Here is a 21,419-nt window from a genome sequence, read left to right on the forward strand (position 1 = left end):
CTGTTACGTACACATTAATCTGGTTAATCTATTACTCATAAATCCTCATTCAATTGGATCTGTTTGGTCAGTAATTGACACGAGTTTTTTCTACTTAGCTGCAGATACAGTTTTTAGTCACTGAAGTGATCATATGAAGTTGTTGGTTTTGAAAGTTACTTGAGTTCTATCAGTAGTTAAATGTGAAAGTGATAAAGGAGGTACTGGCATTACTTTGTATTGCATGTTCTCAAATGTGTGCTCAAACATGCATGTGAAGAGCATATGCACTTTCCTTTATTGTTGCAATTAATTAAGAGCTGCAGTATTTTCAAAGCACAATGTAAACCATATGCAGATGTAAAGCTGTTTGCTTAACAAATCTGGAAAAAAAATAATCAAAATGTGGATTAAAATTTAAAAAAATATGTATTTTTGAATGAGGAAGAAAAGTGAAGGCACACACTATGGCCAGCCATGTACATTGATACATGTTGGCTTGATACACTGCAAGCATCCTTCTTTGCCACGCTATGCTAGCACTAAAAGCAAGGATAAAAAGGTTGTCCAGAAGAGACCTATCTTGACTTTTTAGACAATTATCTACAAGTGAGAAAGAAGTAGGTGATTTGAACTCCTGTCCCTTTAGTAGAACAGCTGCAAATTTGGGCTTTAATGACCAGGGTCTTGTGATGGAACAAAAAAGTAGAGTGAGCCCTTCTTTGTCTCTTCAGAAGGAAAGGTTTAGATAAGCCTGTGATAGATAAGGTCTCTGTGGCACATCTTTACCCCAAGGGTACTGAGGCATCTGTCATTACAGCAAGAACCAGGGCTCCTCTTGGTGCCACATCCTGGGGTGACACCTCAGTTCCTCTGGAAGCCTTCCTGCCTCCCACTGTGGTGCCACAAGCACAGCCAGTGCTTGGGCAGAAGGTAGGACCTAATGGTGCCATCACAGCCTCCTCATGGAAATTCATGTCCACCCTCACCAAGGAGTTCATGGTTTGTGCTACTTGGCTGTGTAATTATTTTGTTGCCGGATGTTTTTAAGATCCCAGAGGCACATCGGTTGCTTTCAGACAGCTCCGGGTCTGAGGGAGCTACCTTCAGACCGATAGCAGTGAGTGCTGTGCTTTTTAAAAATTGCCATAGTTTGAGGCGGAGGGAGGGGTTCCCGGAACCAGGGAAGCCCGAGGGAGAGCAGGGAGACCCGAAAAGAGTCGGGAATGGGAAACTACGGAGGGAGCCCAGAGGCAAAGGGAGCCGGGGAGGGGCCGGGAAAAAAGGCGGGAAGCTGAGGGGAGGCGTTCGCAGGGGAGCGGCCGTGCGCGTGAGGTGAGGTGAGGTGAGGGTGAGGGTGAGGGTGAAGGTGAAGGTGAGGTGAGGGTGAGGCGAGGGTGGGGTGAGGGCCCAGCCCGGCACCTCTGCTGGGTGATCTCATCCAGATCATCTCTGGATGATGTTTTCCACTGGGTCCAAAGCCATCAGAAAGAAATTAACAAACAAACAAACAAAAAAAAAAAAAGGCGACCCAGGTGGACGTGCTGTGGAGACGCGCAGCCGTCCGTGTGAGGTGCAGGCGGTGTGGAATGGCTGTGGCTCCCGCAGGAGGACAGCAAAGGATCTACTCTGCCTGGTGGCTGAGTTTTAGGAGGGAGTGGAGAGATGAAGGGCCGTGTGGGAATGTGGAAGGGAAATAGATTAGTGGAGCTGCTATCCTCAGGGAGAAGGTGGGCACAGGGTATCTTCTAGAGTACCAAGAAAGCTGGAATCCCAGAAGCCAGGGGAGTGTTGTTTGCAAAATACAGCTTGTCCAGCTGGATGCAGAACAGGGGTTGTATGCTGGCAAGAAGACTGTAAAATTAAGAGCAGTGTAAATGAGGCACTGCTTAAGTAATATCTAAAACTTGGCTAAGCAGAATTCCCTACAAAAATAAGGCATTTCTTTCCAGTAATACTGTGAGTGTGATACAGTCCGAGTTTGGACACATCTGGAAGGTCTTACAACAGCACGGGCAAGAGGGTTTTAAGAAGTTGTCTTTCTGGGAGGATATCACAGAGACAAAATCCAACTGATTTATGTGACGCTCGCTTAGGCTTCTGAAGGTACGTGGAAAGAGTCCTCCCCAAGGTGGCAGTAGCAGCCTGCTCCACAGGTACTGTAAAACTCAGCCCGAGTCCCCTTGCTCTGGAGTCCCGTGCTGAAATAACATTCAGAAACGAGGTCAGAATGGTCAGAAACGTGCTAAAGCATTAAAAAATATAGAATAATTACAGGAGTCTTCAAGCATCTTCAGAAAAAATAAATATAAACAGCATTTGTCTCTCCCTTGTCACAAGAAACATTTTTTACTTTATATAAAAGTAAAAATGGCAGGCTAGCACCTTGAATTTGAACTGCAATCATGGAAAGGTAGCAGTTAAGCTGCAAGTGCTATTTACTCTCTTTTCTATGATACTTTTTCTAATCAAGGCCTTTGTTTTCACTATGTTTTGAGTTCTTGACATTTACTCTGGGGCTTTAGATATGAGATCCTAAAATCTACTGTCAGAGTATGAATTTGCAAAGAACAAGTACAAAGTACAAAAAAATTTCCTTGGATCCTTTTTAGCACTGCTCACTGCCTACAGGTAAGATTTATTATGAAGATAGCTTCATTTTTGAAATGGCAAAGAAAACCAAACCTGGACCTACTGAAAGGCAGGAAGGCTTTCTGTAACTGATAATGGGAGCCTTGTAATGGGAGCTCCTTTAGAAATACCCAGCAAGTCTAGTGAGGAATTGTCAAGCATCTAAGGAAGTAAGACCTTTATTCTAATTGAAAGGAAGTGGCATGTAGGTATTCAGCTTCTTTAGTTGTCTTTCAAAAAAACCAAGAAATAATAATTTGCAAGTAACCACTGGGTTTGTACACATCTGCCTGGAGTTGCAGTGCATCTCAGACACATGGCTGTGTCAGCTGCTGTTCTGGTGTAGTCTTTGTGATCACCCAGTTGGGTTGCATGCACCCTAAGCAAGCTCTTCATGATACTTGTTTAGGGTATTCCCTGCAGGCTCAGTCTCGTAAACTGGAATAGCACAGTTTCTCTTCAGGCACATGGCATCTCTTCCCATGTGTCATCTTTCAGTTCCCACGCCTTCCCAGCCCTTACAGCTTCTTTCCTGATGTGGGCTCTCATTTTAGCCCAAGATGATGCCATAGTAAGTAATTTAAGATGTGCTTTGATGAATTTCTCTTACTTAGAGAAAACCCAGTGGAGGCCATTTTATGGATTGCCACACACGGAGGTGGTGTCTCAGCCTTCCCAAACAACATGAGAAATCCAGGGAGATACGCAGGCCATGTAGTCAGTGTGGCCTCAGTTCTGTTAGGAGTGTAATTACTGAGACACCAGGCATGTTACTGCTGAGAAGGAGAAACAGGACAGATCCAGTGGTGCTCTACTCCTTTTGGACTTCATTCACAACAAAAACTTCTGTGCTGATCCTAAAGGAACATGCACATAAAATATGCTAATATTTCCTTAGACCATATTATTATTTTCATTTGCTTAACCTAATCCTTAGTATTTTTGAACAAAAAGAATCAGTTAGCAGCAGGCTACAAAATAATGTTTCTCCTTGAAACCTACCTGTGTAGGGTGTGTGCTACTGCACTGGTATTGCTAAAGGAAAAGGTGTGAAGTACAGCTGTACACCAATGCTACAGTTGTACCAGCTTTTGAGCAGGGCCTCTACCATTGTGGAAACAGCTCCTCAGGCTCCCACTGTACTTATTACAGCAGATTATGGGGTCAGGACAAACACAGCTGGCAGACAGGCAGATCAAGAACCCACCTTGTGTTTAACAGGAGATAGAGCAAAATTACCAGCGAAACTTTTTTTTTTTTTTTCTATTGTCTCATTGAGTCACCAAGATCCACAAGGTATCCTTTTGCCCCATCCTCTGTAAATAATTGACAGCTTCAAATAAGAAGGCAGTATCTTGCCAATCTGGTTTCTGCTATGGAAGTTTTGTGTCTCTTCAGCTGGCAGGAATATGCATTCTGCTTCTCAGGGCACTGAGAACAGAGCACTATAACAAGCCACAGGAGCACTGTCTCTTACTGTTTCCTGTTAGCATGGTGTGGTGTGATGTGGCTTTTCAAAATACAGAGGGCTATATTGTAAAATATGGCATCTCACAGTTACTGTCAGGGGCTGCCAGTTTCTTAATTTTCTTATTAATCCCTACCTTCTCTAATTTAATTGATTTTCTCCATGGCACCATGTAATTTATTTTTTTTCAATATGCAAAGAATGTTTTTAATATGCCATATTGTGCTATACTCTCTCTTCAACAGATTACTTAGAGATGTTTAAACTATTGTTTTCATTCATGTTGCCAGGGTGGGTTCTCTCTAGGATAAAAGTTGGACATAAGTCACTAGTGCTCAGGTTTGGTTATAGGGCTTAAGCCACAAGGCTGACGTGTTTGTCTGTTCACTGTTTCATATGAAATACTAAAAATATCCAAATAAGGTGATATTGCAAGTAAGATTATATATATTTATAAATAGTTAAAAATGTGGATCATAAACTGTTGATTTCAAAGGCATATTATTTGGGAAAGAAACAATAATCAGGTCTGTATTTTCATATTAAGGAAGAATCCTCTTCCCCTTATGCACAGCTGGATGAACTCTGTGGTTGGTCCTATACACCTGTTGTGACAATGTGTCAGGGTGCCACACTTGTTCACCTTCTAGTGACTGGCCTCAAAATTCATCCATGTGTTTAAAAGCATTTTGACCTTGGGGCAAAAGTCCTGTGAAAGGAGAATGTATCTGGAAGCTTAGGAAACCCAGATCTGGCTGTCATTTCTGTAGCACTCATTTCTTTATTCTGAGAAGCTGCACAATTTTCCAGTTTCTTCATCGAAATAATTTCCTCATCCTTTGAAGATGAGTAGGGGGATTGATTTAGCTGTAGGGAACAGATTTCTGAAGGGCAAATAACAGTATTGATTACATTAAAAAAATAAATGTTATTGTGTTGTAAAAGGCTCCATAGGGATACAAAAGTCTGAAAACATACTTTCTAAAAATATTCCCATAATGCCTGGAAAGGGTATAACCTTTGTAATGCTGATAACCACAAAAGAGTGGGAGTGGGCTGGTCCTACTGCCACTTCATGCACTCTGATCCTTAAGAGGTGTTTCATAGAATGTCAGAAATAGAGAGCATATAATGTTTCAACTCAAGAATGAAAAAATAACACCTTTATGCTCAATTATTTGTTTTCAAGGCAGGCTTAGTACTCAGTTCCTTCATCTTATTTTTCATCTTTTGCAGGGCCTTTGAACTCCTATGGATACAACACATATTCAAGACTTCTCTTAAAATGCCCACTAACAACTTGGTAAATTTTTATATTTAATCCTGATTATCAGTATTTCCTGTCTTCTCTCTTTATACCTACATTTTGCAGGCAATGTGCTCAATTGCAAAGAGCATTTCTTAAAAATATAATTATCTGAAATACTAATTAGAAATGCTACACTTTCTTGGGTTTGATGCTCACGATAGCTTGTGGATTTCTGTAGATTGTAATTAACCCTAATGCTTGTCATTTTCCAAACTTTGAAAGAACACTGAAGTTGAAGCTGTTTAAATTGATGTCTTTTCTGCATGAGAGGACAAAAAGGGCAAAAATTTCTGCCTGCATTTCACACTTGAAAGGATTTAAGAGCTCTAGGAGGTTCCTCTCTTCTATGCATGTGTTAAGGCATCTGTAATGTGCTGTGTGCAGGAATGTGGTATCTCCATAAATTGTGGAATGTGTCTAGGATCTTTCAGGGCCTTAAGTGTAATAGACTATGACCTTATTCAGTGGCTGGAAATTTGCCAGTTGTTGATGCAAAATCCAGAGCTGCATTACCACTTGCTCTCCTGAAATTAAGGTTTTGTAGGCATAGACAAGAAAAATAAGTCTGCAAACACTGAAGCCTTGTTCCATTGGGCACTGGCATAACTAGGAGCAGCAGAAGTCACAGTTGGGCTTCAGATTCAGCAGAGGGCTGAGAAGTTGGGGGTTAGTGGGATTTTTTCCAGAGTTCCTCCATGGCTGTTACCCCACTGTTTAGTAGGCTTCAACTTGTACCCTCTGGGGAAGGCTTTTGCCAAGTATCTTCACATAAAACAGCCCCAGGTGTAACACTCCACGTGGCACACAGAAAATATGAACCTGGTTGTTACTTCTGGTGTCATACAAGTCACCTACATTTAAATGCTGAAAATTGTAAGGGTATTAACGAAACACAAAGAAACAAATAAGAACTAAAAGATGGTTTTCAGAAGTCAGTTTACATTGCTTACTGTTTGGTTTTGGTTTTTTATCTTTCTTTTTTTCCTGAGGTCTGCAAACCAGTTTGCCACTACAAATTCAGTGAATGCACTCTGCTCAAAACCTAGAAAAGCATCCTTCCTCCCTCCCAATCTAGGCTTTGCTTGTTTCCATATCAATGTGTCTTTCCAGCCAGGAAGACCTGGGTACAAGTTCTACCCATTCACTTCCTTAGTTGACAGTAGTCTCTGTGCCCCCAAAACAGTTTTTAGGGATATATATATATATATATTTTTTTTTTTTCCCCTCCTTTATCTGACATCTGGAATTCTGGGAAAAGTTTCTTACCAGTTCTTCCAATTTTGATGCAAGCTTGGGCAGGGAATAAGGGGTCAGAAAGGAAGAAAAATGATTATGTGGCCTCAGTAGCCCGCTATTAAATGCAGAGACTCTGATAAATTAAGTTAAATAAGTTAAATTAAGATAAATTTAGTCTTCCCTTCACACAGTCAACTATAGTTTTTTTATCCAAATAGTTAAGTCCCTGATGTATTTTGCAATTCAGAGCACTAGACCATGATAAGAGTTCAAAATGTGGTACCGTGCTGTGATTAACTTTTGTGGGAGAGATGAGAATATTCCATCTATAGCACAGTGCAAGTGAAAACTCAGCTATAAATTGTTGTTGTGCAATGTTTGATTGTCTTTTTCTCAAAACAGGTTTACAGGGGACAGCCCTACAGCTGAGACCAAATGGTGACTCCCAGTAAGTTAACAAAGTTTTTTCTCTTCCAGTTAAGTGAACGAGCAGGAATAATTCAGGGCTTCAAGTGGAGTTTAGTTTTGAATTAGAAAAATAAACTGATGTAGTTTTGTTTTCCCATTAGCTTCCCTATAGCTCAAACTGTGCTTGCCCATTGTCATCAGCTAAGATTTTACACAACTGTTTTTTAGAGTCAGCATCAAATCATTGATGAGCCATGAAGAACAAACAAAATATTCATTTTTTTTCAGTCTACACCCACAACTCTCTCATTAGAATTGGTATTTGTCTCAAATGAAAGAATGGACTTGTCAAACAAAAAAAAAAAAAAAAAAAGGTGGAAACTGTAATGTGGGAACAAAAACTTTCAGCTGTCAGCATTTTTGTAACCTCACAAGACCCAATTTTCATGTCTTAATTTAGAGTCTCAGTGTAAAGGGAAAACATGTCTTTGTTTTCCCTGTTTTAAATTTACAGCATTTGTGCAGAAGATGTACAGATTTTAACATCTGCCAGAGAGCTACCTCTTTCATTCCTTCCCATGATCATAATTTGGGTATTATTTTCTGGAAATTTGGGCCTTTAAGCTTTTTTTTTTTGAGAATTTTTATTTTAGAAAAAGGATAAATCCTGAGTCAAGAAACTATTCTCTTTAGCATGTGTACAATTGGGATTCAGTGGCTAAATTGCCAGTTCCTGAGAAAAGACTACTGGCAAAATTCAGTAGTTGAATTTTGGTGCTTCCTGAGGATCTTTAGTGAAACCCTCTGAGATACATGTTACTGTACTGGTTGCTGTAGAGGGACAGCTTAAAAACATTGGCTCCTTTTAACTGGGAGAAGTCTGTGCATAGTGGTTTGGTAAACTTTACCCTGTCTGTACACAAAATGGGTTGTTTTCTGGTAGGACTTGAGAGTTCTGGGACTGGAGGTTTAGGAAGTGATGAAGACTTCAGTCATTATCACTAAGAGAACTAACAATAAGTGCAGTGTTTCTGCCATATTTTCTCTATCCTTAGAACACATCTCTTCACTGCAGGAATAAATAAAGTAGGCACTTTCTGAAAAATAAGAAGTAGCTTTTTAAAACTGCAATTCTTAACTATTCCATTAGCAGTGGAATTCCACAGGCAGCATGTGGAGCTGTCAGGCTTTGCAAGTGGATGTGTCAGAAAAGGCAGACATCTACCAGAGTATGATGAGAAAGCACGAGAAATCATAATATAAAGGGAATACCCAAAAAAAAATCTGCTTTAGTAGATGGGAGAGTCAGTGGCTGTATAAAGGATGCACTGTATTGTACTGAGTGGTGCTGTGTTATTAAATAGTAGTCCACAAAATCTGGAATGCTGTCTCACCTCCCATGATAATCACCAGTATGGAAGACCCAGCTTGTGGACCCTGGCAGCTGAAAAGAGGAGTTATGCAGATGACTTCACACTGTTTAGAATTTCTGCATTTGGGAGATATTAGGGGATTACTAACAATTTAGTGTTTTAATTGTAGTGGCATGTATGCATTTCCTTTCCCAACATGTCCATGGTTACTCATAGCACACCAGAAGAGTCACAGGTTTGTTTCTGGTGTGTGTTTGGATACAAAGAGCATAAAGAAAGATTATTTTCTAGACATCAGTGAAAATGAAGTGGCCAATTACAGCACAGAAAATTGAACAGAAATCTCAATATTGGCCTACTTCATGACATTGAATTGTAACAAGACCACCCATTAAAGAAAACAAAAGAAAAAGAAAGGGAAGATGGGATTTGCCCACAGTTTGTATTTATGGATAAAAAGTTAGTAGACCAATTGTAATTTGGGCTGTACAAGGATGATGTGATGATTCAGGCTTTAATTTGAACAAGATATATTCAGTACTTAAGTCCACCCTTGCACACAAGTGACTTCTATCTGCAGTGTTTCACCTTTCTTTAATCTTGAATGTACCTACCCTCACTGAAACACAAATTTAGACACTGGACTCACTGAACTGCAACTTTGTCAACTGTGAAACACAGCAAACAAATGGGTTAGAATAAGAAGTTAAATACATCAGAGGAAACTCGGGGATAATGCAAGCAAAGGGTAATTTCTTACATGTAATATTGCCAAGGAATATCAGCTATCTGCTGGCAAAAATGTCATATGAGGATGCTTTTGTTAATCCTTCTTCCCTGATACTGGATTTACAGTATAAAACAAAGCAAAAAAAGCACAAATAAAAAAAAAAGGGGGTGGGGGGTAAACCCTCCCCTACCAAAAGGGAAGAGTGCAGGCATATATTGTCTTTTTATATGGGGGAGTGTTGCATGTGTGCAGGCCCATCAGAAAAAGACTTGGTGGTGCACTAGTGAGGAAGAGGCACCAGAAAGTAGAGAAGAAACTATCAACTGAGAGACAGGAGTAGACTGGGTGATGCCAGAGAAGGACTCTGGTGTGTTTGTTGGTTGGTTTATTAGTTAGAGGAGTCTAACTTGAGTCTAAAGGATATGTAAGTGTGAGGAAATCAGCTTGGTGAACAAACAGGAAGATAGTACACCTTTGCTTATTCTAAGTTACAATAAGAACACTTTTAAGCCTTAGCAATCCAGTGCATGTATTTGCATCCAATATCAGGAATGTTAATTCAAACTATCTGCAAGATTAGGAAAAGGTATTGTGCAGCTGCTGGTAGATCTGTCTGAAAATTAACATTGGTCTTGCAGCAAAAAGCATCTGGTACTTCTGAAGCTTAAGGCAAGATTGTCAAAGAGGGATGCTCCAAGTAGTCTGCATCTTCATTGTCTTGCCCATTAAATAACATCTTTTATTTCCAGAAATGCTCAGCATCCAAAAATTCTCACTTGAGTCAGGAGGAAGAGATAATGTTGGAGTTTCGAAGTGGAATTATGAATTTAAGTGTTTAAACATGGAAGTAAAAAGACCAAAACTTTTGTCTCCCTTAGAAAGGAAGAAAGAAAGAGAGAGAAGTTCTTATTCTTTCCAAGCTGCTCCCAGATAACAGTGCAGGCTTTGGAATCTGGCTTCAGCTCCAGTAAATCCTGCATCATTACTGTTGGAAGGCTTTGCAAATGTGTGCTTCAAAGGGCAGACTTGCTTTGAGTGAAAGGCCATATGTTTACAGGAGCCTTGATCCAGCTTCCACTGGCATAGATGGGAATTTTAGCCCTGAGTTTGTCAGCTTCTCCTAATCATAAGTTTTTTTCCTCTTTTCTTCTGCATTCAGTTTTTCTTTTCTTTGGCAAGGTTCCAAAAGTACAGGGCATCCACTGGATACCAAATTCCAGCTCTTTCCTGCGTTTGTCAGTCTCTTTTGAGTTCAGCTTGAACCTTGCAGAGTCTCTGGTCTGCACCTTTTCAGATTCACCAGATGAAAAGAGTGCAGAAAGAGTTTCAAGTGTAAAACAGTGTGACAGTAGCTGAGGAAATCTGAGCAGGCTTTAATGTATGGAGGTATTAACAAAAGCAGGATTTAGGACTTGTATGTAGGCTCCACTAAACTCATTGAGAGAAAACCCAAATACATCACTCTTGCATTGAGCTGGTAGAAGGGTAAAACATTATTAAGATTAGTTTGATTTCTATGCATAACAGTAATTCATGACTTTTGCAAATATGCCAGATCAAATTCCTTTCTGCTTTGCCCCCAAGTAACTCTGTTGGGCTCATTTGCTACAGCTACAAAAGTGCTCTTTTTGTTGGGCGTGCTTATAAATCATTTGAGTGATGCTGGTTAAAACTGAAATAACATTGATGTAAGCGAGACCTTTCACTTGAAATTGAGATGGCAAAATATGTTGAGCCTCTTGAGAGGAAATGACAGTGAGCTATGGCATACTAAAGGAAAGCTGAGCATTGTAACTCTTGGGATCATATTGAGAAGCTCTTTGTAAGGCCGTGGCCTCTCACTTCATATTTTCAAGTGTCCAAACTGACCTTAATTCTGTTCAAAAGGAGGACACTCAGACTTTTATTTTTCCTGCAAGTTTGTGTTCTTGTTTCTCTCACTTTCACAAAGAATGTTACCTCAGCAGCATTAAATGGGAAGCATGTGCTTCAGGGTTAATGGTTCTGCTGCTTTGTAAGGTCCATTCCAAAGTCTCAGCATACGGGCTTTGTTAATCTGAAGTGAAATAAAAGCAGCTCTATGAAGCATGTGATATATAAACTCCCATTTAAAGCTGTATTGTATTCCTCCTATTATTTTTAATAGTCTGAATTGAGAGAGAAAAAAATATTTATTGAAAGGATAAAAAAGCACTGCTTTTCTAAACTTCTCAAGAAAGGGGAGACGAATGTTTTGTGATAAATAAACAGGCACTATCTTTAAGTGCCTCTTTTTTACCCCCTAGTACTTATTTCTCTTACATCACTTAGTCTGTCTGCAAAAGAGCAAGTAGTATTGCTATCCTGTAGCTGAGAATAGCAGACTAGATAGATAAATTTCACAACTTTTTCAAGCTGATGAAAGAACATTTTTCCTCTTTCTTAAGTTCTTGTTCCAGCAGCTTCTCACAGGAGCCACCCCTGTGGCCCCCTCTGGTTCCCAAACACTACTGCACTGACCCAAGACAAGGCCCAAAAGAAATGGTTCACATCAGAGAAGCTTTCAGTTGGATTTGCAGCAGGGCAAGGCCTTCCTGGGTTGCTTGAGAGACAGTTTTATCTATCTAGTCCATAGATTCTTACCTAACAGGACAGGGGGTCACCAGATATAAACAGTGATCTTGATGGTTGTCATTTTGGGATTGTACCTGTACAGAACATCATTTTAGTTATTCATGGGCACCAAAAGAAATGTTGCTGCTTCTTAAAAAATCATGGGTCACTGTGCTTAGCTCATTCTTTGACGATGCAAAGACACTCATTAAAAGCAGGACCCTCAGACATAACTTGGAGGCCAAACTATTTCATCAAGAACCTAAAAACTTCTTGACAAAGGTAAACTGAAAACTAAAACTGAGTGCAAATGTTGGGTATGAACTTCTGAGCCTACAATGATTATTTGGCTACATCAAGTTACACCATGTGTACATTACAAATATGTGAGCAGTTTATAAAATGTCCGTTTGGAAATGTGCCTTTTAATGTATATCAGCAAGAAAAGAAAGAACTGAAGATAACTTAAGTACATTTTCTTCACTGCCTTGCTGGTCCTCATCCAAGCTATTGGCAGTCAGAGAATTTGGAATATCTGCAGGGATCTTCCTGTTTTTAAAAAAGCATATGTACATTTCTTGTATTTATCGTGGACTTAATTTTTCTCATCTCCTGATGGATAATTTAGTTTTTATATGGCTATATAGTTTTTGATAGCTTAGCAATAAAACCAGTGACAGTTTTGGCACTCTACAGAGGAAAATAGGAATAAAAAATGTATTAGTAGAAAACTAACAATTCTATGATTTGCAAGCAGCACAGCGCTTTCCCTCAGTTTTATGTCTTTCCATTTTTCTAACTTCACAATTAATTTTGGGGTTTATTTTCTTTCCTATCTGTTTTACATATTTCATATTTTCCCTCCCCACACTCAGCGAATCTTTCTGCTTTCACTGTAGATCTTTTTAAGTGAATGTAATTTTATGACAGTATGAAAAGCCTTAATTTTCAGTGTACAATTATAGCTATTCTTTACAGAAGGTATATCCATTTCATAATATACATCTTGAGATACTTGTTCTGGTGAACTTTAACTGGAATACTCTCAAATCTCTTTTATAACTCTTCTGAATACCTTTCTTCTGGTTTTCTTTTTCCCCAGTTTTTGGGGAAATCACGGTTTCTCTTTTTACAGTTCTTCAAGAAATCAGAAACCCCATTATAAACTGTTAAAATGGAAAAAACATGTTTTGTGAAGCCAGAATATCTGTATGTGTTTTTATGGTCCATTCTTCCTTTTACACAAGATCAAAGCATCAAGGGACAAGAAAATAGGGTGAGAAAAGTAAATTCAAGCTTGCAGAAATGATGCTCAGGCCAAATATTTATGCAGTGATTCATCAAAAATGTTACAAAATGTAGTACTGCATTTGTAATGATCACAGGTTTCACTGCCAGTTCTTGTAGGACATCCTGTTCTGGTGCAGTGCTTAAAAAAAAAATAAAAGAGCAAATACATTAGGTCAAACCATAATTCAGGGACAACTGGAAGCCACTAATGGGATGGACACACCTTTTTATGAAGCACTATTTTTTTAGAAGAACATAAATGCTTATATTGGTAGTAGTAGAAGACTGGCATTTAATTTGATGGTAGAGAAATTCTTTGTAATTGAACAAGTTCCTGTTTCTGCTCCCAGCATAAAAGGATTCCTCAAGAGTGAGTCTTGTTCAGAAAAGAATTGGTATGACTTAGGCATTGATTTCTAGACACAGTGACAGCAGAAAACAGTGGAGAAAACAGGGTAAAGTAGAAAGGTGTGAGTTTATATCAAAGAAGATGAAGGACAAAATAATTTTGAATGCTAGTCAGGCTCTACAGAACAGTCTCACAACTACAACTGAGAGATGTGTGAAATCTACTCTTTTACTGAACTTTAATATATGAAAACCACCAATCCAGAAGAGTTTGTTACAATAATTTTTTCCTGTCAGGAATTGCTGTATTCTAGCACCTGCCCTTTTTTATTCTGCAAGGGGCTGTGTTTCAGGTATAGATCAGTTCCTTCTATAAAAGAGGAGCTTGGTCTGTGGAGAAGAAGAGGGACCTTGAGAGTTTTCAGCTTCCGAGTGCCTTTCCACAGTGCTCTGCATAGAAGTGGAGCTAACCCAAACACTGCTGTTTTTCAGCCTAACCACAGGTACTCCTCACCACATTTCCTACTACATTGTGCAACAAACACTTTAAACTAAATATTAGAAACAACACAACACACGTACAACCCTATAACCCATATATTCATGATAAGCACATAGATAATAAGAGAAGTAAATGGTAAGAGGTACTTTAGAAAGTCAGTTTTTGTTTGAAGGAGCAGAACACTGACAGGAGGAGAGGGCATGGCCTGAAGCTGCACCAGGGGAGGTTTAGGTTGGATATCAGGAAGCACTTCCTCATGGAGAGGGTGATCAGGCATTGGGATGGACTGCCCAGGGAAGTGGTGGAGTCACCATCCCTGGAGGTGTTTAAGGAAAGGTTGATGTGGTACTTGGTGCCATGGCCTGGCCCATGTGGTGGGGTTAGGTCACAGGCTGGACTTGGTCCTTTCCAGCCTCAATAATTCTGTAACAGCTACTGAAGATAAATTCTGCTAACAAAGTACAGGATGTCTGCTGTTCAAACTGTGGATCACTTGTCTGTATCTACAGCTCACTCTACAATTTATTTTAAAACCAATCTGTGACTTTTGTTTTTCATATGGTAGTCTTAAAAGTGAGAATGCGTAGTTTAGTGCAATGGACCATTGTGTACAACCACATATAACCACAAGGGTTAAATACTAATGAAGGTATAAAATAGAGAACAAACTTGGAATAAAATGCATGGGAAAACTTTGGCTCTCTTACTACATGGAAAGAGGAAAGCAGAATTCTCTCTCGTGAAACATGAAGGAAATTATCTAACTGAGATTTTACACATACAAGTTGCTTGGCTTCTCCTCCTTCCAGGATTACTGATAATGAAGATGGGATTCTGCTTGTACTTTTCAAAATGTTTTTAATGGCTTTCCTGATTGCCAATGGAAAGATCTCCGCTGATTCCTCATAGACAATATTCATTTATTTTGGAGCCAGTACGCACTGACTGTTCCTGATCAGCTTGAAGATTCCCCTTCTCAGTCTGCTCCAGGAGACAAATCCAGCAAAATATCCATGAAGCTTAACCCAGTGTCCATGTAGTCCAGAAGAAGTGCCCAGCCTCTTTAATGTGATGAGAACTGCAGAGAAATGGGCAAGTGCTGCTCCATGGTGCTCACCCCATTCTCTTGGGCTGGTGCTTTGGCAATGTTTTCCCACTCATCACAGAGCAGCATTGAATATTACAGCTAAGGTGATATCTTCACCCTGCTCAATGCCAACAAAATCCATTCTAAGGGGATGGAAGGTTCTGACTTTACTATAGTTTTCCATAGAAGAATGCATGAAAAAGTATAAGGCAGTGGTTCAGTCTAAAGGTGGTTAATTTGCTTTCCTCTCTTGGGCTAATCCTGAAGATCAATCAGTGGAGAAATGATAGAAATGAAGAGAAACAAACCTATTTACCATGAGGAAAACTCTAGCCTTCCTGCAATTTTTTGTAGAATTCTAGAACTCCTCGGGAAAAGCACCCCTTCTCACTTTTAAAAAAACTTATTTTGGTAATACTCTTGCAAATAAAACAGTGGAAAGAAAACATGGTTTGTTTGCAGCCATGCACAGAGGCATTTGTTGCAGCTGTAAATCATTGCTGAGATGATGCTGTTGCCTTTTTGAACCAATAAAAATGTGGCTGGGTGGTGATTAGGCTTCAATTCCTTACACCTGTGCCACAAGTGGTGGCACACAAACAGGTGTGCACCTGTGAGAAGCCCACGTGCTGTGGGCAGGCTTTGCTGCCTTACTTGAGGACATTTGCAGTCGAGCTTAGGTCTGTTCTGTGTGGGATTCTTTTTTCTCTGAAGAAGTATAGTAGTTGTGGATTTATAGTTAGTTTTTTTTAATTCTCTTACACTGCAAAACTAAAAGAGAAGCTGACTTCCAGTGAGCTGCAGCCTCTGATTTTCTGCTTTGAATAATAGAGGTGAGTGATGGGCTGCTGAAGCAAAGTGGGTGTTAAGGTGTGGGAATTGGTTATTAAGGTCGAGAAAGAGGAAGTTTTTTAAAATGGAGGTTGGGGAAAAAGAAGAGGTGAATTGCAATAGTGAAGAAGGTGTGGTGCTGGATAGGTTAAGTGGAGGGTATGGGGATGAAATCCTGTTTATAGGTTCACAAAAGGATCTTGGTGCCTCTGTAGCTATCTCAGTATGTCCTGGTACTTGTTGCCTGCAAAGAAGACATTTTTCCCTGTTTCTCTTAGTGTGCCTGTACCCTTTTACTTCTCTGTTGGATGAGTTGGTATTTAAAAGGCTTTCTGCCTTTTTCAGAAATGTCTGCTCCAAATCTGAATAGCAAAGTTAGTTCTCATCTAGGCTTGGGAGCATTTCAATGAAGGTGTTTCTGTGCATTTTTTAAAAATTCATCTACTCTCTGATTTCTATGAAATAGGTTCAGTTTCTGGAGATTTGTCTTCTCTTGTGAACTTTCTAGAGAAACAACTAATTAGGTTTTCAGTTGGGCTGATCTGGGGAGGTGCAAGTCATGTAAATCTAGATCCAATGTATATGTGGCTGGTCTTCTGGGGGAAAGTTGGAGAGGAAAGGCACAAAAAGCAGAGTCTGAGTCTTTCTGGAAAGGCTTCTCTGTCTGAAAGTCTGGCTGTTACATTACTGAACTGAGACCTGGCAGAGGGGCAGGTCTAGGTTTGCATGAGGAATAATACTGATTTATTCCTGAAGCTCTGCAGCTCTGTGTTGTGTGTGCTGCATGGCTGAAAGTTGTACATGCATTTTGGTATGCAAGCAGGTAACCTTCTCAACATAGTAAATGCCTTGTCTGATTTAGGAACCCAGGAATAAATACAGTCCTGTAGGTACTGAGTAGAGAAGGCTTTGTGGTCACAAGAATATGCAGCTCTGCAGTGTGTTTTGTATCTACTGATGCTGAGGAGAGGGAAAGCTGGTATTGCTGTGGCTGATTTGCTTAGAGGAAAGTAGTTAATGTCTGCCACTGCAGTCCTTATTGCTCTCAGTCCATCATGGGCATCTGGGGTGCTGGAACTCAAAATCAAACAGGAACATGTATAGGGGGGTGTCTGTGTGTGTAGGTTAGTGCTTTTCAAAGAGTTCCTTCTTGTCTGACCATCCTGATCTTAAAATGCCCTGTATGAATGGGAAATAAAGTACTGTATTTTCAAACTCCTATATTCAGATAATTTTGAATTTGTGGAAATACACTGTCCCTTTCAGCAGGTTGGGCTTTTTTAACTCCTCACCAGGAAGAAAGAATTTGATCAAGTTGTTTTGGTTTTTTTTTTGGTTTTTTTTTTTTTTTTTTTGTTTTTTTTTTTTTTTTTTGGTTTTTTTTTTTTTTGTTGTTGTTGTTGTTTTTTTTAAAAAAAAAAAAGGAAATTTGTATAAAAACCTTTAGGTTGGAGTGAATTAGTCCAGCTGTTGCAATGGTGTCTTTATTCCAGCTTGAAGAGCAGTGTGTGATAGTGCTGGAAGGCAGGTGTGCTCAGGACTGGGGCATGGAGGGGAAGTGTGGTTCTCCTGCCCCAGTGGATCACACTAACTGCAGGAGGCAGAGAATCAGCTGCTCTGAGTTAACCATCAAGAGGTTTGCCTCCAGCTGGCTCCCTGCCTGGCACACGCCTGTGCAGTAACAAGAGACAGGCAGGACTTAGGAGTACATTAGGAGACAATTTGACACAGAACCGAGCAGGCAGTGCAGAAGATGAAACAGGGATTTTTAGAGGTAGGCGTAGAGTAAATTACCAAAGCATTTCTCTTTTCCATGTGTTTAATTTGAGGCCTGACTTCATAATAAGTGATCCCATGTGGTGCTTCCTTAAAGTAATACTTACCTATTGTAATCCTTTAAACATTCTGAGATGCCTGAAGTATGAAGTCATTTTAATCTATTACCTGGAATGTGCTAATCACACTCAACAAATTTTGAACTGCTATTAAATATTTGAGTGTCGTTTTCTCTCCTCGTTCTGCTCCCACTCCCCTCCAGGGATGGAGAAGATATTGTTTCTGCAGTCACCCTGGCATAGATACAGCTGTATCACATACAGCTGGGTCGGTGGTGAATGGTGGTTAAATAGAATGTTTTAGCTGAATGTGTATGTTTGGAAAATATAAATCAATTATCTAATACAGTGAGTAAGCTTTCTCCACAGTCCACCTGGTAGTTTGCAGACAAAGCATTTCTAAAGGTGGGAGGCAACTTCTTCATTCTTTTTTCTTTTGTCAAATGTATGATAAATATAGTGACCATTGGTTTTGACCAGGCAAGTTGTATAGCCCTGGCTTGACTCTTGATAAGTGTCTCAAAATCTCACTGGTTGATTGTGTTCATTTTGGTGATATGAAACAAAAGAAACAATGGTCTGTGCTTGAAGGCCTCTTTGCAAGGAATAGCACTGAGAATCTGAGGAATGCAAGAGTTTTCCAATGAAAACATCACAGTAATTGCATTAAAGGAGTGAATCATACATGTAATCTTTCAAATATGCTGGCATGGATTTTGCTAAGACAGGCTGAGTTGGCTAGTATGGTAGGTGCTATTCTTTAGGAACATACCTAACAATAATATAGAGATCTTGTCTGATCTCAACACAAGGAATGGCCAAGTGAAGCTTAGATCTTGGACAAGAAATCACTTGGGACATTGTAGTTTGAAGAAGCAGCTTTTTATTTTGAGAGATGCTGCATTGCTGGAGTGGTCTCTTAAACTCACCAGTGTGATTCATTTAATACTGCAAAACTGAATGTAGGCAGGCTTGTACTGAATAGTAAATAAGATCTTGGTTAACCTGAATACAAACCTAGGCTCAGAATTCAGGTTAATAGTGAAATACTAGTTATTTTATATACTTGTATATCTAATCCTTTACTATCTACTATGGACTATTCTATGCATACAGAAGAATATACTGTAAACTTTACATTCTGTGGTGCTGCAGGGTACAGCATGTGATCCCCACCCAGTGAAGCAGAAACATTGTTAAAACCCAGACATTCATTTCTTCCTTTGCTATAGGAATGCAGTAATGATGTAATTGAGGAAATGAATTATTTGTTTTTCTCCCGTTCTTCCACTTCATTTTTAAATCATACAAAAACTATGCTGTTTTCTGTTCCTGTCTCTTTCAGGGATATCTTTAGTGCATTCCTCACCTTGCATAATTCATCCATGTGATCCCTATGAATATCCAAGTGCATGTTGCAGGAGATTCAGCCTCAAGAACCAGGATGCTTCCTGGCTCTTATTTTTTAAGCCTGACTGCAGAGAAAGACTTCATAAAATCCATAAATTGCTTGCAGTATGGCTTCAGGAAAAGGCAGCTGGGCAAAACCATGTTTCTCAGTCGTGGAGGCAATTTTTATCTTCTGAAGATGTTATTTGTCCACTTAGAACCGCATAAAGCTCTTAAAACCTTGCTACATCCCACATGTGCCTGAAATACAGATAGTCCTCCTTCCTTCCTCACCAACCATGGGTCAGTAGAGCCAAATTATGGCTTACAGCCTTTTTAGAATCACAGAATGGTTTAGGTTGGAAGGGACCTTAAAGCTCATCCAGTTCCAACCTCCCTGCATGGGCAGGGACACTTTCCATGGGGTCAGGTTGCTCAAAGCCTCATTCAACCTGGCCTTGAACACTTCCAGGGAGGGGGCAGCCACAGCTTCCTTGGTCAACAGTGTATCACCACCCTCACACTAAAAAATTTCCTCCTAATATCTCAGCTAAATCCACCCTTTAAGCTTAGAGCAGTCCCTCGTTGTCCTGTCACTGCAGACCCTTATAAAAAGCCTCTCCCCAGCTTCCCTGTAGCCCCTTCAGGTACTGAAAGGCTGCTATAAGGTCTTCCCAGAGCCTTCTCTTCTCCAGGCTGAACATTCCCAACTCTCTCAGCCTGTCCTTGTAGGAGAGGTGTTAGAGAATGTGTTTATTCTTGCAAGTCTTTGCTGCAGAGTGCTTTGTGTGGCAGAGTAATTGTTGCTGCTGTTACTGGCTTAGGTATACAGTGGTGGAGTAGCTTAAATCAGGGATAATTTTCTGTGAGCTCTCTGCCAGTGCTTGGTTCATACAGTTCCATGCCCCATTAATAGTTTGAAGAATTTCAGTGACTCTAGATAGGCTTAAAGAATGCTGGAAAAACATGTCAAAATCTGATGATAACTGGATTGTCTTTGTTCTCCATCTGACATTGTTTCACATTGGTTTTAAGTTGTTTAAAAGCTATCAAAACAGGTTGGTGCTTGGAGAGGAAAAAAGTAATGGGAAAAGTTAATGTGGCTTTAGTATTCAGAAAAACTGGAGTTCAAAAATTTGTCCCAACTCTGCAAATACTCTTCTGCATTTCAGTGGGCTGGACAATAGCCTTTTCTTTATTCTGTTCTGTGTCTTAAAGTAACAAATTGTATTAGATTTTTCATTTCTATCTATATGCAGGAGAATTCATAAGAAATCTGTTATTTCACTAAGAAAAAGTTGTTGGGAGGGGAGAAGTAAAAACCCCAAGCGCCCCCCCCCCCATGCTTTTCTCTTTCTGAAATGCCCATGCCTTTGTATTGTATAATTAAAAGAGGATGTAGGCTTTTTATAGGAAATTAGGAGAGCAATCACTGCATAATATGATAAATTGCTTTAGGACATGTTGAGAAATGCATTAAGAATGGGCGAGGTACATGGTTACTCTTGGAACTCCAACCAAAGATGCCCCCTCTTGCTACAGAGAACCAATGCAGTCAGTTGCTGAGCATTAGGACTATAAATTCTGGATTCACTGAAGAGCAGGGAGTCCACACAGCTGGGAAGTGGAGTACAACAGTGACAGCTTCCCAAGTGAAATGTGGGAATGAGCATTGTAAAGCTGACACTGCCATGAACAAGAGGCATAGAAAGGGGAGGCTGTGATTTGCTGCTGGCTAGGCTGGCAATGAAGTACTTTGGTTTTTAGTATGTGGTATATTAATATTTTTGAAGAGAATGTTGTCTGGCTTGACCACCTGAAAGGATAGTGACAAGAATCCTCCCACTGGGTGGGTTGGAGAGGCCAACAGCAAACTTTGAAGAGAGCTTAGTGTTGGCCATAGTGCGTGAGGGTATCTTGGATGTGTGTACAGAGTCCTGGAAATGGTTCTGACCATCTGGTTCCTTGGGAAACAAAAAGACAGATGACAAGATAATATTGAGAAAAATGAAATCCTGACATTTGCTGCGTTTTGCCTTGATGATTTCTGGGAAGGACCTGGCAGACAGAAATGAATCAGCAGAAACATCAGCTATCTGAATGTGAGTGTGGGTAATGGTTCCATCAACTTGGTATCTTTATAAAGGCCACAAATTACATTTGTTTAATAATAATTTAGAAGAGGAAAAAATAATCCCCTTACACAGCTCTTCCTTTTGTTTTGTAGTTGGGGAATCATCAAACCAGCCAAACTCCACCCCCCAGTATCTTGCATCCAGTTCCTGAAAAATTTAATGTAATTTTAAGAAAAAGAAGCTTGTCGTTCTTGTATTTGACAAGCAATTAGGCCATCAAATTCTGGCCACTGTTGCACTCCTTCTTTTAAGTCACTGAATTTTAAACATGAAAGG

The 21,419-nt window shown here is 39.9% G+C and overlaps 1 long non-coding RNA gene across 1 annotated transcript in view; it reads left to right on the forward strand.

The window, feature by feature from the left end:
- Positions 1-1,419: 1,419 nt before the first annotated feature.
- LOC139795697 (uncharacterized) overlaps positions 1,420-21,419 on the forward strand; it is a 96,254-nt gene continuing 76,254 nt past the window's right edge. Inside the window, exons 1-3 of the long non-coding RNA XR_011725653.1 lie at positions 1,420-2,085; positions 5,315-5,381; positions 7,026-7,071. This is a non-coding gene — a long non-coding RNA (uncharacterized lncRNA). The remainder of the gene's footprint in view (positions 2,086-5,314; positions 5,382-7,025; positions 7,072-21,419) is intronic.

This window comes from Heliangelus exortis, chromosome 4, assembly GCF_036169615.1.
Source record: "Heliangelus exortis chromosome 4, bHelExo1.hap1, whole genome shotgun sequence".
Classification (NCBI taxonomy): domain Eukaryota; kingdom Metazoa; phylum Chordata; class Aves; order Apodiformes; family Trochilidae; genus Heliangelus; species Heliangelus exortis.